Source organism: Loxodonta africana, chromosome 15 (genome assembly GCF_030014295.1).
Source record: "Loxodonta africana isolate mLoxAfr1 chromosome 15, mLoxAfr1.hap2, whole genome shotgun sequence".
NCBI lineage: Eukaryota > Metazoa > Chordata > Mammalia > Proboscidea > Elephantidae > Loxodonta > Loxodonta africana.
Window position 1 is genome coordinate 54,498,278 of NC_087356.1, and position 18,609 is coordinate 54,516,886.

The 18,609-nt window shown below is 40.8% G+C and overlaps 1 protein-coding gene across 4 annotated transcripts in view; it reads left to right on the forward strand.

Moving 5' to 3' along the window:
* The first annotated feature begins 239 nt into the window (after positions 1–239).
* The window catches only part of ZBTB44 (zinc finger and BTB domain containing 44), an 81,401-nt gene continuing 63,031 nt past the window's right edge, over positions 240–18,609 (forward strand). For 2 of the 4 annotated variants that reach the window (XM_023557048.2, XM_010597120.3), the window contains exon 1: positions 240–623. The gene's annotated coding sequence lies outside the window, so the exon portion shown is untranslated. The remainder of the gene's footprint in view (positions 624–18,609) is intronic. The other 2 variants (XM_010597121.3, XM_003417469.4) reach the window with 2 other exon arrangements.

Sequence of the window (18,609 nt, forward strand, 5' to 3'; positions counted from 1 at the left end):
CCGCCCCCGAGTCGCTCCGCCCTGCCCACTTTTCCCCGCCTCCCCCGTCGCCCGCGCAAAGCATTGTGGGACACAAACAAAGTGCCCCCCAAACAGGCTGGAGTGAGCGGAGCGGCAACGGCGGCGGCGCCCGCCCGCACGCGCGCGGCGGCGGCTCCCCCTCCCCAACCTCCCCCTCCCCTCCCCTTACTCCCCTTCCCCTTCCCCACCCCGCCCCGCAGGGAAGACGCGAGCCGTCGCCGCGCTCCTCAAAGCGCTCCCTGCCCCCGGCCAACCAACCACCCCCAACGGCCGCCAGCGCGCGGCTCCCTGGTCCCCGCTCGCTCCTCCCCTCAGGTCCCTCCAACCGGCGGGGGGTGCTTCCTACCCACCCCCTTCGCACTCTGCCGCCGCAGACACGCTGCTCGTCTCGCCGCCATGCCCGAGCCACAGGCCGTCCACCGGCCTAGGCGCGGCGGCCCGAGATAGGGTCCCTCAGCTCCGGGGGAGGAGAGAAGGGAGCCAGCCGCGCGCCCCGCCCCTCCCCCCGGGCTGTCGCCGCCGTCGCCGCCACCTCTCCTCAGCCTGGCGGGGAGGAGGAAGAGGAGCACCAGGCCTCCGGGCCCCGCCACTGCTGCCCGCAGGTAATGGGGACGGGGGCGAGTGGGGGCGAGGGCCGGACTCTCCGCGCCGCGCGTGCCCTCGGGGTGTGCCCTCGGGGTGTGCCCTCCGAGGAACTGACCACGCGGCCCCTGTCTGGGCGCCGGGGGGAAGCAGAGCCTTGTCGGTCACCCCCATCCGCTCCTGGAGACACCCCACAGGGTCTCCTCCGTGGCATTTAATCCGTAAGGGAGGAGACTGGCCTTGGGCGTCTCGGTTCCGGAGAAATTCCCCAATTTTCCAGGTTGCTCCTGGTAGTATGTGCGCCCATATGCCCAACACCCTAACCCAGAGAAGACAGAGGTGTTACCCTCTCTCACCTGGTAGGATTTCCTCGTCGAACCTGGGAGCATGAGACCTGAATCCTTTTTTTGTTTTTGTTTTTTTCCTCCTCTCTTCTGCTGCTTTTCCTCTGGTATGGGGAACAAGAGGATGGCACTTCTTAAAAAAAAAAAAAATACAAACACCTCTTTTTCTTCCCTACCTGAAGCTCACTCTGCATCTAGTCATTTTACTGCTGGCCTAGCCTGCAAGTGAAATAACAAGTATGTTAGAACTGATAAAGGAACTTGGATCCCTGAGTTCTATGAACCATAACCGGAATTTAAAAGAAAGCCCAGTTAGTGTGTACTTTATTGCAACTTATTTTTAGAAAATAAAGACAAACATTTAATTTTTTTCAACATATTTTTTGGGGGGGTTTATAGTAAAGATTGGTTGGAATCAGGAGAAAATTTTATTTAATGGCAACTTATTTTCTTAGTGTTGTATTAAGATGTAGACTAATAGAAAAGCAAACTACACAACTTGATAGACGGCAGATAGTTTACATAGGTGAAGGTTTTGAGGATTTCCATTTCTCTGGGGTTTCAGTGGAAACCCTGGTGCTGAGTGGTTAGGAGCTGTAAGTTGGAATTGACTCCCACCGGCAACGGGTTTGGTTTTTTTGGTTTCGGGGTTTCAGTTGGAATAATTGAATTAAAAAAATTTTTTAAAAATAGAAACCTTCATTTCCCCTGTTACTTCACTTTGACTTCCAATGTATTAATAATATTTAATTTTACCTTATGTAGTTTGTCCATCCTGGAATGTGAAAATAATGAAAGGGATGTTTTTCTAAAATCTTGTATTATAGAGTGATTACTTTCATAGATTTTCAAAAACTAGGTTTCCTTATTGTGTGCGATGCTGTACTAGGCATTTTACATATGTAATCTTACTTAATTGTCAGAGGCTCAAACAGCTTTGCATTAAAAATCCTGTTTGCTTGACTTCCTACCCCCCAGTGTTACATTAAAAATCCTGTTTCCTTTGCTTGGCTTCCTTCCCCCCTTCCCCAGCTTTGCATTGAAATCCTGCTTTTGCTTGGGGGTTATGTATTACCCCATTGCACCTGCTTAGTATAATTAAGAATGTTGCTAACATGTATCAACTGCCTACTTGTAAACCCCTTAAAAGTAACTTTTCTCCTCTCCCTTGGGGAGCAGTCTTTTTGGCAGCAGCTCCTACTCATTTCTTTTCCTTGCCCAAAAAAGTAAAGGTGCTTTTCTGCCTCTTCACCTTGGTCTCTCATTATTGGCCAACAGGAGTCATGCCGACCAAGAGCCTGGGGCTCCCATGCAGTAATGTCAGAACAACTTAGTGACATAGGTATTATTACTTGCATTTTATAGATGAGACAGAAACCTAGTGACTAGTAACTTGCCTTCAGTCATATAACTAGTAAGTGATAGAGGTGAGATATGAACCCAGATAAAATTCCAGCAGAGCCCTGGTGGCACAAGGTTAAGTGCTCAGCTGCCAACTCTAAGGTTGGTGGTTCGAACCCACCCAGGGCCGCTCTGGGGAAAAACCTGATGATCGCTGCTGTGAAGATTACAGCCTAGAAGAGCCTTTGGGGGAGCTCTGCTCTGTCACATAGGGTCGCTATGAGTTGAAAATGGACTCGATAGCACTTAACAACAACATAATTCCAGCATAGGTGCACTTTCTACTGTACCTCTTAGTAAAGGTATAAATTTTTAAACTTTATTATGAAAATTTTCAATCATATAGAGAAGTTGGGAAAAAATGCAGCCCCTACCACCTAGATTCAGTGATTAACAGTTTGCCATATTGTCCCCCGTTTCTTCTTTCTGTGTATATGTGTGTGTTAAACGCACATATGTATACACATATGTGTGTGTATAAACATTTAAAAGTAAATTGCAGACATCATGGCACTCAAATATTTCAACATACATTTCCAAAAAATAGGAATATTAACCTACTAACCCCAATATCATGATCACACCTATAAAACTTAAGATTTCCAATCCAGATTGAAATTTCCTCAATTATTCCAAACCATCAGTGTTTTCCTCCCCCCCCCCCCGCCCCCCGCCCAGCTGGATTTGGTCAAGATTCATGCATTGCATTGGTGGTTATGCCTTTAGCCTCTTTTTAAAAAGAATAGTACCCATTCCTTCCACTTTTTTTTTTCCTGACACCTGAGAGAGTGAGAGGCAGACCACTTGCCATATAGACTGCCTCCATGTTCAGGACTTGTCTTTCCTCGTCATATCATTTAACTTACTCCTCTATCCCTTTGACTTTGCTGTTAACTGGAAGTTAGGTCTAAAAGAAAGGCTTGGTTAGCTTGAAGTAAATCTTTTGGGCAAGAATATTTAGTAGATGATGCTATGTACTTCAGAGGGCAGTGGTAGTTCAGTGGTGGAATTCTTGCCTTCCACGGAGGAGAGCTGGGTTCAATTCCCACCAGTGCACCTTATGCCCAGCCAGCACTTGTCAGTCATGGAGGCTTGTGTATTGCCATGATGCTGAGCTGATTTCAGGGAGCTTCCAGACTGAGACAGATTAGGAAGAGAGGCCTGGTGATCTGCTTCCAAAAATCAGCCAGGGAAAATCTGATGGAGCAAAACTGCCTAATCCCCAACCCCTCGTGGGGATGGTGCAAGACTAGGCAGCATTTACTTGTGTTGTGCATGGGGTATCCATGAATCAGGGCCAATTTGTTGGCCGCTAACAACAGCAACAACTAAGTACTTCATGTTGTACCATACCAAAACCAAAAAACCCCATTGCTGTTGAGTCGATTGTGATTCATAGCAACCCTGTAGGACAGAGCAGAACTGTCTGTCTATAGGGCTTCCAAGGCTGTAATCTTTATAGGAGCAAACTGCCACATCTTTCTTCCATAGAGCAGCTATTGGGTTCGAACTGCCAACCTTTCTGTTAGCAGCTGAGCTCTTAACCACTGTGCCATCGTAATGTCAGATTGCCACATAAATGATGCTAAATGTGACCACTTGATTAAAGTGATGATTTGCCAGATACCTCTGTCACAAAGGTGTGGTTTGCCGTTAGTGATTAGTGTGTAATCATGGAGGACAGGTAGTCCCCATTTACAACATATTCTAGTTACACCACTCAGGACCATATGGGTTTTTTTTTTGTTTTGTTTTGTTTTATTTTTATTAATAATGTACATGTAATTTTTTTTTACATGTAATGTTGCAGCATGTAATTTGCTGAGTTATCATTCACAGATGTTCAGTGTTATGATTTATAAAGATATTGATAATAAAAGGTAATAATGAAAACAAAAGAAAAATGAGATATTTGACTTCCTCAGAACTGACATGGAACAGAGTCAAGGACTATCTGTAATGCTTTGACACCAAGCCAATATCCTGTTTCTGACTGCTTTCTGCGTAATGACTACTTTCTGCGTAATGATCTTAGTACTCATTGATGATCCTTGTTCGAATCAGTTATTTTAGTGGAGATTGTCTGTAAAGAAGAGCCTTTCCTCGTTCACTGGGGATGTACTAATGTTCCTTCTAAAAATGCAGGTTAAGTACTTAATTTCTTCCCTGTAATTGTCAATGTGAAGAGTAAAGAGCTGGGGTAATATTCATCTCCACTGGTAGAGATTTTCATTTTCTGGAGGGGATACCACTGTGGACTCATGGGTTTTTATTTATCCATTATTTTATAAGCCATTGCAGTCATTTTTCTTTTTTTTATGATCAGATTGTCCCAAATTTGACTAGTAGGAGACCTTTCAAGCACGCTCTGAGGTCTTCTCGACACCCTGCTGAAGGTTGCTATGAGTCAGAATTGACTCGACAGCAACGAGTTTGGTTTGGTTTACTCTCCAATGGAGCCTTCGTGGCACAGTGATTAAGAGCTCGGCTGCTAACCACAGGGTCAGCAGTTCGAATCCACCAGCTGCTCCTTGGGAACCCCATGGGGCAGTTCTGCTCTATCCTATAGGGCTGCTATGAGTTGGAATCGACTCTAGGGCAGTGGCTTTGGTTTTCTGTTTTGTTTTACTCTCCTCCCTTAGTCTTGGAGGGCTTTCTGGCATAAGATATCCCAGGCTTGCCTTATCTTTTCTTTGTCCCAGGTATGAAATGGGCTGTTTGTCCAGAGTCCTGGTTTGTTTTTTTTTTTTAGCGATACATGGTATATAGAAACCAAGATCTGAATGTTTGTCATAATCATTGCTGCTGGGGTGTCATTGCTGCTTTTAGGCCCTTTCAGAAAAAAGGGAGCTGGAAAATTTTGTTTGTGTAATCATGAGTTCCTATAATACCTACAAATGAAATTTAACATTGCACAATTTCTTCGTGACTTCTTTGATTCTATATTTGTCTCTTTTGACTTAAATGAAAATCTTGGTATCTAATAAAATTAACATGCATACCTGCTTTGTCCTGTGTACGTGAAATTGTTTCAAAATTACAATACCATTATTACTTCTCAGTAAAGTTTAATATTCCATTGTATTTATTTTAATCCTTTGAATGCATATATGTGGGATGTATAAGCAGAGGACTGTACTCAAAAGCCACCTGAAATACTTTTCTCTGATTATGCTGCCAGTTTGATAGTTACGTTTATTGTTTTCATTCTTTATTATAGGAATTTCTTTTTTAATTTTATTTTTGAATATGTAGATATGTACATGGCTCAAAAGTCAAGATAATGTTTTAAAAGTATGCTTAAAGAAGCTTCACCCAAATTAGTTTTTTAAGATGAAGTATTCTTTACCTTTGCCATACTCCTTTTGGTACCTTTTATAGCCTCATGTATCTTAAGTACAGAAGGATTGGCAATGAGCAAGGTGTGTTACTTAATTGAAGTAGTATGCATTTAAATTTTGCGATTGGATTGATTTCTTTGGTGAAGAAGAACAGTAAGAGTAATCTTTCAGGGATTAGCAGAGAAGTAGATTTCAAGTTTGCTTTTGCATATCATTTTTAAATTTAAAAATTGCATAGAAATAGAACTGTAGCTTTTACTTGAAAATCCTGTCTTTGAAGAGGCACTTAGTTGCTAGAATCCATCTACTTGTCTGCCACACAGGAAAACTGGCAGACATGTTTGCTGTCTGCAGATATGGTCATGTGTGGACATGTGATCAGGGAAGATAGTCTATCTGTTTGGATTTTAAAAAATTTGATAGAAGTTCATAATTATGTGATCTCAAATATTTTCTTCAAAGGAGGCTTTAAGAGGGAGCAGTGGTTATCTAACGTAGGCAGAGCACAGTGAGGCAGCTTATCAGCCTCCTGTCAACCAGGTGCTAACAGCAAAAGATTTGTCCCCAGTGTGTTTTCCTCTGTTCGCTATCACTGCTTTTGGTAATAGAGTGAAGAACGTCGCTTTCCTTTAGGAAGTGAAGTGGAAAGATGGAGAATGCTTGTGCCTTGGACCCACGTGCCCTCATTCTGTCTTTAATCTCTGTAAGCTAGATGGAAGAAACTATGAACAGTAACATAGGCATCAGTAGCTAACTGGCAGCAAGGGCCTGTTGTGCTGGGCTGAATGACCTCATACAATGGTGGTGATAATGGCTAACGTTTTTTAGCCCTTTCTATATGCTTTTTTTTTATATGCTAGCACTGTGCTAAACACTTTTCATATGGCATCTCATTCAAAGCTCATACTTAACCTATGATATTACTATTATCTTATTTTCCAAATGAGGAAACTGATATCTAGAAGGATTAAGTAACTTACCTGGGGTCTCACAGATAGTAAATGGCAGATCAAGGTTTCAAACTCAGATCTTTCTGCCCTCAGAGTTATCACATTGCTGCTTTGCTGTACTCCACAATTAAATATAATAAATCATAAAATTGGATATATTTTTAAACACCATGAATTAAAGAAATTCCATGACTGACATTTGTCCTATCGCACACATCTATTGATTTTTTTCCCAGTGGTTACCTGACATTTTATAGGTTACTATGGAGTAGGGTGTTTTTATTTTAAATGTTGCCACACTCATGACTGAAACAGATAGTTGTCTATATGGCACAGAATGATTATGTGAAAGTTATTTCCTGTTAAACTGAAAGCCACATCAGTTTATCTTTGATCTTTATATTAGAAATACTGCTCCCCATTTTAGGCAATGAGCTGGAAATCTCTAGCTTCTTAGTCATAGAATCTAAAATAGTGATTATATATGTACTTTTAAAAATGTAGAGATCCATTAGACTTATGCTGCACTCCTGCTTGAAGACCGCAATGAGGATTACATCAGTTTTTTCACTGAGCATTGTTATTGGTGTGACTCCCAGGGGAGATCTTGGCCAGGACACGTTTACATAACTGATCCTGGAGTAAATCACTGACTTGTAGCATCATGATATTTCACGTTGATAAATTGTCTTACAAGGGTGAAAGTGGGTAGTTGAAACTTACTATTAATGCCTCACTCCGTGAAGGACAACACCTTCCTTGTCTCTGCATTGTATTTTTTTAAAGCTAAACAAAAATTTGAATGATATTTTTGTTTAGCTTTAAAAGAGAAAATTACAAACGTTTGATACCCATTCTTTTTGCAGTTTTAGTATTGTGTTTCTTTAGGATATTGCTGTCTTTCTGCAGGTAGTAAATGATACACACATCTTTATGTCGAACTGATCTGATATTTGTTTTGTTTTGTTAATTGTACTTTAGATGAAGGTTTACAGAAAAAACTAGTTTCTCATTTAACAGTTTTTATACATACCATTTTATGGTATTGGTTAACCACTGCACGACATGTCAGCACTCTCCCTTCTCAACCTTAGGTTCCCTATTACCAGCTTTCCTGTTCCCTCCTGCCTTCTAGTCCTTGCCCCAAGGCTTGTGTGCCCCTTTAGCCTTGTTTTGTTTTATGGGCCTGTCTGTCCAGTCTTTGGCTGAAGGGTGAACCTCAGCAGTGACTTCATTACTGAGCTGATAGTGTGTCCGGGGGCCATACTCTCAGTTTCTCTAGTCTCTGTCAGGCCAGCAAGTGTGGTCTTATTTTTGAGTCAGAATTTTGTTCTACAATTAATTTGGTTTTGATGATTTTTGATGAATTCAACCAAATTACAAACATCTTGGGGTAGCATATAACCACAAGGCTATGCATCTCTGGAATCAGGTTTTTTGTGGAATTACTCCCCTCTGCGGGAGGAAGATGTGGCAGTCTGCTTCCGTAAAAGGAGCCCTGCAGGCACTGCGGTTAAAGTGCTCAGCCGCTGACCAAAGGCCTGTGATTCAGCCTGGAGTCACACGAGCAAATTAATTTTGACAGCAGCTAGCAAAAGGAGACAGTAAGGGCTAGAACCTTCAGAGAGACTGTCTCTCCGATTTGCCTAAGAGCCAAGTATTTGAGAGTTTCAACAAGGAGGGGTCTTGATGTTTATTCATGAGGTTGGGGGGCGGAGATTTCTAAGGAGGGGTTGGGTTATGCAAATGCAAGTGCGCAGGCAGGATTGCTTCAAGATGGAAGTCCTTTTGTTGGTTCCCCTTGACATAACTCATGGGATGTGACACAGGCACACTGGTTTCCTTTGTCACATCATCCCCTTCGGCGGGCACAGGAAGGTCAAACAGCAGTCACTCTTACTACTTTTGCACATACTGTGCACCTGTGGAGTCCTGCAAGCTCTACATTAACAGTGTGTTTGCAACATCTTAGAACATTTAAGTTTGTTCCACCCCATAGCCTGAACATTTTGTGCCACAGGGCCTGTGTGGGCTCAGGTCTGATCTCCAGGAGGTGGGTTATAGTTAACACCAGGGCCAGCAGGGCAGGTTGTTTATTCCACTCTCTGTCCTGCTTGACCCACCCCCCCCCCAGTCCCGCCTATGTGCCGGGGTGGGGGGGTGGGGAGCAACTGGCCCTGCTCCAGCCTAGTCCTGTCTTACAGATGCTCCACAGGAGAAAAATTTACAGCCTTGGAAACCCTATAGGGCAGTTCTGCTCTGTCCTGTAGGGTCGCTGTAAGTAGGAATTGACTCAGTGGCAGTGGGTTTGGTTTGGTCTACTCCCCTGTGGCTTCTGAAACTAGATAGTTAATTCTTTTTTAAAATTATTTTATTTACTTGCTATGTATCTGATCCTTACCTACTCTTGGCAAGGAAGCATACTCAGTACTGTACTTTTATTAAAATTGTATTCGTGCTGTTTGATTGATAAAACTGGGGTATTCTTTGTCCTAGACAAAGAATATATGGAGCAATCAAGTATTGAGATGGTCAGTTAGGACAATGAGCCAAACTGAAAGTAATAATGAAGACTTTGCAAGAGGCAGAAAAGCGACTGGTCCTCAGTGGTCCAGGGAACAACACTGGGTGACAGTCAGGTAGGTCCAGTGTAGGGGAAAAGGGGATGTTGGTAGTCTCAAAACTTAGTTAAAAAAAAAAGAAACCAGTTGCTGTTGAGTTGATCCAACGCATGGCAACCCCATATGTTGAGAACACAGTGCACTCCTTAGGGTTTTTAAGGCTGTGACCTTTTAGAAACAGATCACCAAGGCCTTTCTTCCAAGGTGCCACTGGTGGGCTTGAACCATCAGCGTTTCTTTTAATAGTCGAGTGCTTATGCATTTGTGCCACCAAGGCACATCGTTGCTGAGTAACCTGGAAAATAAGGCTCCTGCCTCTTTATGTACCCGAGGGCCAATGACTGGGGGAGAAAAAAGGAAGAAGGGCTTGGAGTGGAAAAGTACTGAGTCAAGTGGAGAAAAGTGCCTTAGCCATGCCATGCCATCGCCTCCTCACCCCGTCCACCATAAGGAGGCCTCTGAATGGAGATACCTGAATTAGGCATGCAGATACACACTTGAGCATGGGTGCGCCTTTGAAACCTTGTTTGCAGCTTCCTTGAGAAGACTGCAGCATACTGACTGTGTACCAAGTCTGGTATGGGGAGGGCAGCTTACCCCCAGGGGACCTGTCAGGCAGAGCCTTGCAATTAGGCCTGAACGATCATACATAGGATTTTGGCCTGCAGTCAGATTCTTTGTGAAATACAGGACTTTTAAGGGATTCAGACTTGTTTTGCTTCTGTTTCATTTTTCTCTTTTACTGGTGGTGGTTACTGGTGTGTGTGTGTGTGTGTGTATGTGTTTTCTTTCCTTCCCCTTTTGACTTTGATCCTTTTTACATTTTGATTACCTAGTTTTACTTTGTCCTTGCCTCTTTGCTTTTCCTTCTGCTTTGGATAACTACTCATTCCCTTTTTGTGGCTTTCCATTGACTGTATAACTCCCTTTATTTTTGATGCCTAAAAAAAAAAAGATTTAATGAGTTATAATTCACAGACCATAAAATTCAGCCCATAAGTATACAGCCCAGTGGTTCTTGGTATAGCCTCAGATATGTGCAGTCATCCCCCCAGTCAATTTTAGAACATTTTCATCACCTATTAAAAAATCCCAGATATGATTAGGTAAAAAGAATAGATAAATATATAGACACCAGTAGTTATTAGTGGTTATGAGGGGTGAAGGAGAGAGGGAATCATTCTCTGGGAAGTGGTGAGTTTTTGTTTATGGTGATGGAAAAATTGGCATCGACTAAGGGAAATGGTTACATAACTTGACCAGTGTAACTGATATCACTAAGTGGTACACCAAAAAAGGGAGGGAGGGTGAAATAGCGAATGTTGTGTTGTATATAATTTTACAGCAAGAAGCCCCCCGCCCCCGCCAGAAAAAAAGGGTACACATGTTGATACTGCTTAGGTACAGCCAAACACCTCATGGGATTAGTTTTCATGGTTCCGTGGCTTAGGGCCGTGATTTCATGGGACAAATCCAGCCAGTGGCCTAATGTTGTTATTAGAGTTTCTGTTCTAGTTTCTAGTTGAGTGAGTAGTGCTTGCGATCTTCAAAACTTGCCAAGATGCTACAGTTGGTCTCTATTTGCCTAGAGCAGCAGAGGAAGAAGGAGACCCGGGAATCAGAAGGAACTGAATTGCAGATCTAATTACCTCCATGATTACTGTGTCCTTTGCCGTGAGACCAAAAGAACTGGATGGTGCCCAGCTACCATTATTGAATGTTTTGATCAAGGAACATCAACTTCCTATGGAATCCAGACTTACTGGCCCCATCAAGACTGGAAGAACCGCTAAAACTATTGCCATGAGATAATCTTTAAACTTTGAACCGAAACTATCCCCTGAAGTCACCTTTAAACCAAACAACAGTTTAGCTCAATTAGTAAAAAGTTTGCCTTGAGCATTGCACTCTATTTTAAAGAATTATGTATATGAGATCAAATTTATAACAGCAACTCTAAAGAATAGATGAGAAGCTTAGGAGGCAGGAAGTCTAATATAATGGTGGTGAAATAATTTGGGTAGAGATAGAATGATGACACCATGTGAAGAATATCACCAGTGTCACTGAGTTGTACATGTAGAAATTGTTGAATGGATATATGTTTTGATGTATTTATTTTTACAAAAAATAAATATTAAAAAAAAAAAAAAAAGAATACCGTACCCTTTAGCTATTACCTTCATGCCTCCCCTCCCGTCAGCCCTAAAAAAAAAAAAGTGCCATCGAGCCAATTTTGACTCATAGTAGCTACTAATATCTTGTCTATAGTTTTCACTGTTCTGGATTTTAATACGAATGAAATCATTTGGTATATGGTCTTTTGTGACTGGCTTCTTTTCCTTAGCATGTTTTCAAGGTTTGTCCATGTTGTAGCATATATCAGTACTTAATTCCTTTTTATAGCTGAATGATATTCCATTGTATGGATATACTATATCTTGTTTATTCCAGTATTTGTATGTTTGTTGATGGGCATTTGAATTGTCTTCACCTTTTGATTATTATAAATACAGCTATGAACATTTGTATACAAGTTTCTGTGTGGACATATGTTTTCATTTCTCATGGGTATGTACCTGGGAATGGAATTGTCGAGCCATATGGTAACTCTTATGCTTAATCACCTAAAGAACTTCCGGGCTATTTTCCAAAGTGACTGCATCGTTTTACGTTCCCACCAGCAGCACGTGAGGGTTCTGATTTCTCCCCATCCTCTGCAACACTTGTTGTCCGACTTCTTTATTCTAGCCATCCTAATGTTGGTGAAGTGGTATCCCTTGTGGTTTTGATTTGTATTTCTCTGGTGACTAATGATGTTGAACATCTTTTTATATGCTTATTGGCCTTAGGTACATCTTCTTTGGAGAAATACTTAATTATGTCCTTTGTCCATTTTTTTTTTTTAATTGAGTTTTAAGAGTTTTTTTATATATTCTGGAAACCCTGGTGGCGTAGTGGTTAAGAGCTATGGCTGCAAACCAAAAGGCTGGCCGTTCGAATCCCCCAGGCACTCCTTGGAAACTCCATGGAACAGTTTTACTCTGTCCTGTAGGGTTGCTATGAGTTGGAGCTGACTCAGCAGCAATGGGTTTGGGGTTTTTTTTTTTTTCTGGTTTTATATATCCTAGACACGAGTTCCTTAACCAATAGATGATTTCCAGGTATTTTCTCCCATTCTTGTGAGTTGTCATTTTACTTTCTTGGTGATGTCCTTTGAAGTACAAAAATTTTTACTGTGGTAGGATATATTTAACATGAAATTTTTCATTTTAACCTTTTTTAAGTGTAGAGTTTAGTGACTTTAATTATAGCGACAATGTTGTACAACCGTCACCACTATTTATTTCCAGAAATTTCTTCCACCGAAACAAAAACTACACCTCTTAAGCAATAGCCCTCATCTCCCTTCTTGCTCCCCTACACTCCTTCGGCCCCAGGTAACCACTAATCTGTTTACTTTCTCTGTGCAATTGCCTTTCTAGATATTTCATGCAAGTGGGATATTTTATATACAATATTTTGTCCTTTTGTGTCTAACTTATTTCACTCAGCATAATGTTTTCAGGGTTCATCCATGTAATATTCTATTGTATAAACAGTATTCCACTGTGTCACATTTTTGTCATCTGTTGGTGGACACAGGTTGTTCCCAGTGTTTGGCTGATGTGAGTAATGCTGCAGTGAACATTGGTGTATATGTGTCTCTTTGTCAATACTTTCATTTCCTTTGGAGTGGAATTGCTGAGTCATATTAAGAACCGCCAAACTGTTTTCCACAGTGGTTGTACCATGTTACATTCCCACCAGCACTGGACGATGGTTCCAGTTTCCCCACATTTTTGCCAACACTTGCTATTTTCCAATTTTTTCTGTTAATAATTATCATAGTGAGTGTGAAGTGGTTTTGATTTGCCTTATTTTTTTTTTTAATAAAAGTTGGTTCAAAGCCACCAATTTTTAACAGTTTTTTGAGATATAACTCGAAAGCCATAAATTATTGCCACTGCATATTTATTATTTTTAATTTCAACTGCGTCTTCACTGCCTCCTACCCATACTTCTGTTTTTTCTTCTCTACACTTTAATTATTTCTCATGTTCTTCATTTTCCTCAAAATTCTACTTCATATTATTCTCAAATATGGGTTTTCATGTGAATTCACTCTAAAAAGTGTGGTTACTGTCATGGAAAAATATAACCATTTGCTTTTACTTAGATTGACAGTACAGTGACAAGTTATCCTGGAACAAAATTTAAAATGTGAGCTGTTTGTTTAAAAAAAAAAAAAAAAAACCTGATTCTAAGGAAAGTAATAGTGAGAAATGTCTTTCTTTTACTTAATAAGTTCCTAAATAAAAAGGTTTAGTTTTAGTTCACTCACAAATGTGCTGTGTAACTTTAGCATGAAATTTTTGTTTTGAGTTATGGTTCTGCCATTCTTAAACCAACCATATTAACAGATTTTCTACAAATGTTCGCATGATGTATATGTTAAACTCTTCAAATATTTGTATAGTTTGCCTAAGTCTCTACCTTTCACATTGCATTCTCTTCGTTCTCTGCTTCCTTTTTGTAAGGATACTGGTGATTACATTTCTAATCCACCAGACGCTCCTTGGAAACCCTGTAGGGCAGTTCTGCTCTGTCTATACCATAACTATGAGTCGAAATTCACTTGACAGTGGGTTTTTTTGGTGATTGCATTTAGGGCACACCTAGATAATCCAGGATAATCTCTCCATCCCAAGATGACATCTGCAAAGTCTGCCATTTAAGGTAGCATTCACAGGTTCCAGGGATTAGGATATGAACATACCTTTTGGGGGGACATTTTTCAGTTACCGCAGAAGTCAAAGATGATTCCCAGGTTTTTTGCTGTTTGGTGTTGGTGGTATCTTGGGCTAAAGAACTTCAGGAGGAAGAACACATTTATGAGAGATGATGATGAATTCAGTTTGTAATTGAACCGGTTGAAGTATTTCTGGGACATCTGTTTCAGGATACTCATTTTCTAAGTATCAGAAAATCTTGAATTAAGTGGCTTAAACAATAAGGGTATTTTTATCTGAAACAAAAAACAAGAAGTGTTACAGTAGGGTAGTTTCGGAGTTGGTTAATTCCACAATTCAGTGACATCATCAAGAACCTGAGTTCTTGCTTTTTGCTTTGCAATCTTCAGACTGGCTCGCCTTATGGTTGCAAGATGGTTTTCACTGTTGGGAGAAAGATCCAGCAGTTGGCTTCTGTAAAGATTTACAGCCCAAACCAGGGCAGTTCTATGCTGTCCTATAGGGTCATTACGAGTCAGAATCAACTCAAAGGCAACAGGTGTTCTAGGCTTGAAGTCCACAGGTGAAAACATCTAGCTGTCTTGTTTTGTTGCCTCTTTTATCTGCAAACAACTCTAACCCCTGTAGCTCCCCAGCAAGCTCTGGTTCTTTTGGCTGATAAACATTTTCTTGACCACCTTTTACCTAAATTACATCTATATTGCAAATTTGTTGAAGTAACCAGCCCCTTCCCCCACCACACACACACTTCTTTTCAATCATCTCAGGTCACAGGTTGCAGAACAAATCTCCTAGGCAGTTTTCATATCATACTATTTTGCCACTCTTTGATGTGCAAATTTGAGAGCCTTGAAGATATGGAACTATCTTTCCGTGGCCTGGGTCAGAAGTTTGAACAGCTGCCCACTCACCTTGTTAACCTCTCTTAATATCCTTCCTATAAATTTCCTAACCATCTCCTGATTTAACATTAAACCTTAAGGCAGCGGTTTGTGTGGTCTGGGGACTTTTCAGAGAATTTTCAAGGTCAAAACCATTGTGGTAATAACATTAAGACATTGTTAACATTTTCATTCTCATTCTCTCATGAAAGCACAGTAGAGTTTTCCAGAGGCTACGTGAAATATGACATAACAGACTGAGTGCAGATGCAGAAATAAGAATCCAGCTGATTTCTAATAAACCAGCCATTAAGAGATTTGCAAAAAATATAGAACAATACCACTCTTCTTTTTGAGGGGGAGTTCTGAGAAAATTTAGTAGTTAAAAAAAATTATTTGTTAATATATAATGGGTTATTGTTATTTTTTAATAAATTAATAAGTATTTTTTAATTTTCCAAGTTTTAGTTTCTAATTTGGTAAATACTGGTAGATACAGTTTGCATGAACAAAAGCTGTTTGAGGTTCTCAATAAATTTTAAGAATGTAAAGGGGTCCTGAGACTAAAAAGTTTAAAATCTGCTGTTTCAATGTTGATGCTGCTCTTAGCACATACTGAGAAGTTTTTCCAGTTCTCCAGTCATTTTTCCTTATCTATTTCTGATTATTATCAAATATCTCGTAGGTACAACACCTTCATATGTTGCAAGATTTGTTATGGATTCTTCAGAATCATTCATACTATTCAATAATTCGTCCCATTCCTGTGGGCAGTGTGTGCTGTATTTTCTCAATCCTTATTACTATCTTTATCTCTGTACTTTGGTTTTTTTTTTCTGTACTTTATTTCTACAGTAATCGTATACCTCTGTTTTTTAGCATTTCAGCATTCTTAACTGTTTTTGTGGTTATGGAACATGCTGGATTTAACAATAGAAGCATCAAAATTAAAATTAAGCGCAGAGATAAATGAAGAACTAGAGAGCCAAGACTTAAATGACTGTGCAAGACCATTGTCACTGTCTCCTGGTAGTTGGCATAGTTAGCACTCTTGCTCTGAGACATGACTTTAACAATGAACATTTATAAGTAGGGGAGTATCTATAATTTTTCTAAATATGGCTTTGAAGGGAAAGAGGGAGAGTAGCTGAAGGAAGATTTCCAGGTTTGGGGTGAGAAGGGATGGAGAATCAAAAAGGAGTACTAGATTTTAAGCCAGATGTTACGGATTGAATTGTGTTCTCCCAAAATGTGTGTCAACTTAGCTACGCCACAATTCCCAGCATTGTGTGGTTGTCCTCCATTTTGTAATATGGTGTAATTGTCCTATGTGTTGTAAATTCTAATCTCTATGGTGTTAATAAGGGAGGATGAGAGGCAGTTAATGAGGCAGGACAAAATCTACAGGATTAAATTGTATCTTGAGTCAGTCTCTTCTGAGATATAAAAAAGAGAAACGAGCAGAGAGGATAGGGACCTCATTACTACCCAGCAAGAAGAGCCAGGAGCAGAGCGCATCCTTTGGACCTGGAGTCCCTGTGATGAGAAGCTCCCAGAGCAGAGGAAGATTGATGACAAGTACCTTCCCCAGAGCTGACAGAGAGAGAAAGTCTTCCCTTGGAGCTGGCACCCTGAATTTGGACTTCTAGCCTCCTAAACTGTGAGAGAATAAACTTCCTTTGTTAAAGTCATCCACTTGTATTTCTGTTATCACAGCACTGGATAACCAAGACACCCGGGAAAGTGGGCAACTGATGGCACCATTAGCAGAGTAGAAAATTCTGGAGTGGAGTATTGGTTGAGGAGAAATCATTTCAGTTCCATTCCAGACATGTTGAATTTTAAATGATGGGAAACACGTTTGTATGGAATTGTCTAGTAGTCTAGCTGATAATTTGTTGTTAGTTGTCAGGTGAGTCCCCGAATCATGGCAGTCCCATGCACAAATGACATTGGACTATTGTAATCTATAGGGTTTTCATTGGCAGATTTTTCAGAAGTAGACCACCAGGCCTTTCTTCCTAGTCTGTCTTAATCTGGAAGTTCCACTGAAAACTGTTCAACATCATGTTTACACACAAGTCTCCAGTGACAGACGACTGGTCGCTATGCTTGAGGTGCGTTGGTTAGAGCTGAAACCTAGGCTTCTGCGAGGAAGGTCAGAATTCTACCACTGAACCACTACTGCCCTTCAGCTGGTAATTAAAACAAACAAACAAAAAAGACCAAACCCTTTGCCATCGAGTCAATTCTGACTCACAGTGGCTCAGTAGGACGGAGTAGAACTGCCTCATAGGGTTTCCAAGGAGCGGCTGTTGGATTCGAACTGCTGACCTTTTGGTTAGCAGTTGAGCTCTTAACCACTGCACCACCAGGGCTGGTAATTAGAGGCCCAGAATTAAAGATCAGGAAGGATGCTGAGGTTGGAGATTTGAGAGTAGTTCAATCAGGTAAAAGAGTCTCAGCGATCTATCAGTAATGACAGCTCATCTGTTAGCACTGTATTCTTGAATATACACCCTGTGTTAGTCCCTACACTGGGCACTTTACATTTACTCATTTAATCCCTACAACAAACCTCAGAAAACTCACTTGTTTAAGGTCACCCAGCCAGTTCAATGATATAGCCATGATTAAGATCGAGGCCTGGCTCAGCCTCAAAACTCTTGCGCGTCCTAATTTACAAACTGCCCCCAGGCACCATTAATGTATTGATAATTGAATTACATGTAGTAAAATACTTGACTAAAGCTTAATTATACCCAAGGTGAAGAAGTCTGTTATTGTAAAGATTATAATTCTTTTAATTAATGCATAGTAATATGTCAGAGGAGCCTTGATGGCGCGGAGGTTAAGCGTTTGGCTGCTGACCAGAAGGTCGACAGTTTGAATCCACTAGCTGCTCCTTGGAAACCCTATGGGGCAGTTCTGCTCTGCCCTGTAGGGTTGCTCTGAGTAGGAATTGACTCGAGGGCAGTGGGTTTGGTTTTTTTTAATGTGTCTGAATATCCAATGTATTTATTGTTTGGTTTATTTTTTTTTATCCTTACTGTCATTTTCTGTAGTTCAAGGATACCTTAAGATGTGTCTGTAGCAGATCTAGAATTGAAAACCTTCATAGAAATTGAGCAGTAGTTATGATGCGAGGCATGTGTGGTTCCTTGGAAGATTGAGGTGTAGTAAGTTTTTAAGAAAATTCAAAGTAATAGGTGTTTTTTTTTTTTCCTTTTTTGATTGTGCTTTAGATAAAAGATTACATACAGCTCAGGTTAGTTTCTCATACAAAAATTTATGCATATATTGTTATCTCACCCTAGCTGGAATCCCTATAATGTGACAATACACTCCCCCTTTCCATCCTGGATTTCCCATGTCCATTCAACCACCTTCTATCCCTTTCTGCCTTCTCATCCCACTGGACAGAAGCTGCATATTTAGTCTCATGTATCTACTTGAACTAAGCAGCACACTGTTCATGAGTATGATTTTATGTTTTATAGTCCAGTCTAATCTTTGTCTGAAAAGCTGGCTTCGGGAATGGTTTTAGTTCTGGGTTAACTGAGAGTCCGGGGACCTTGTCTTCTGGGGTTCCTCTAGTCTCAGACCATTAAGTCTGGTCTTTTTTTAGAATTTGAGGTCTGCACCCCACTTTTCTGCTGCATCAGGGACTCTTTT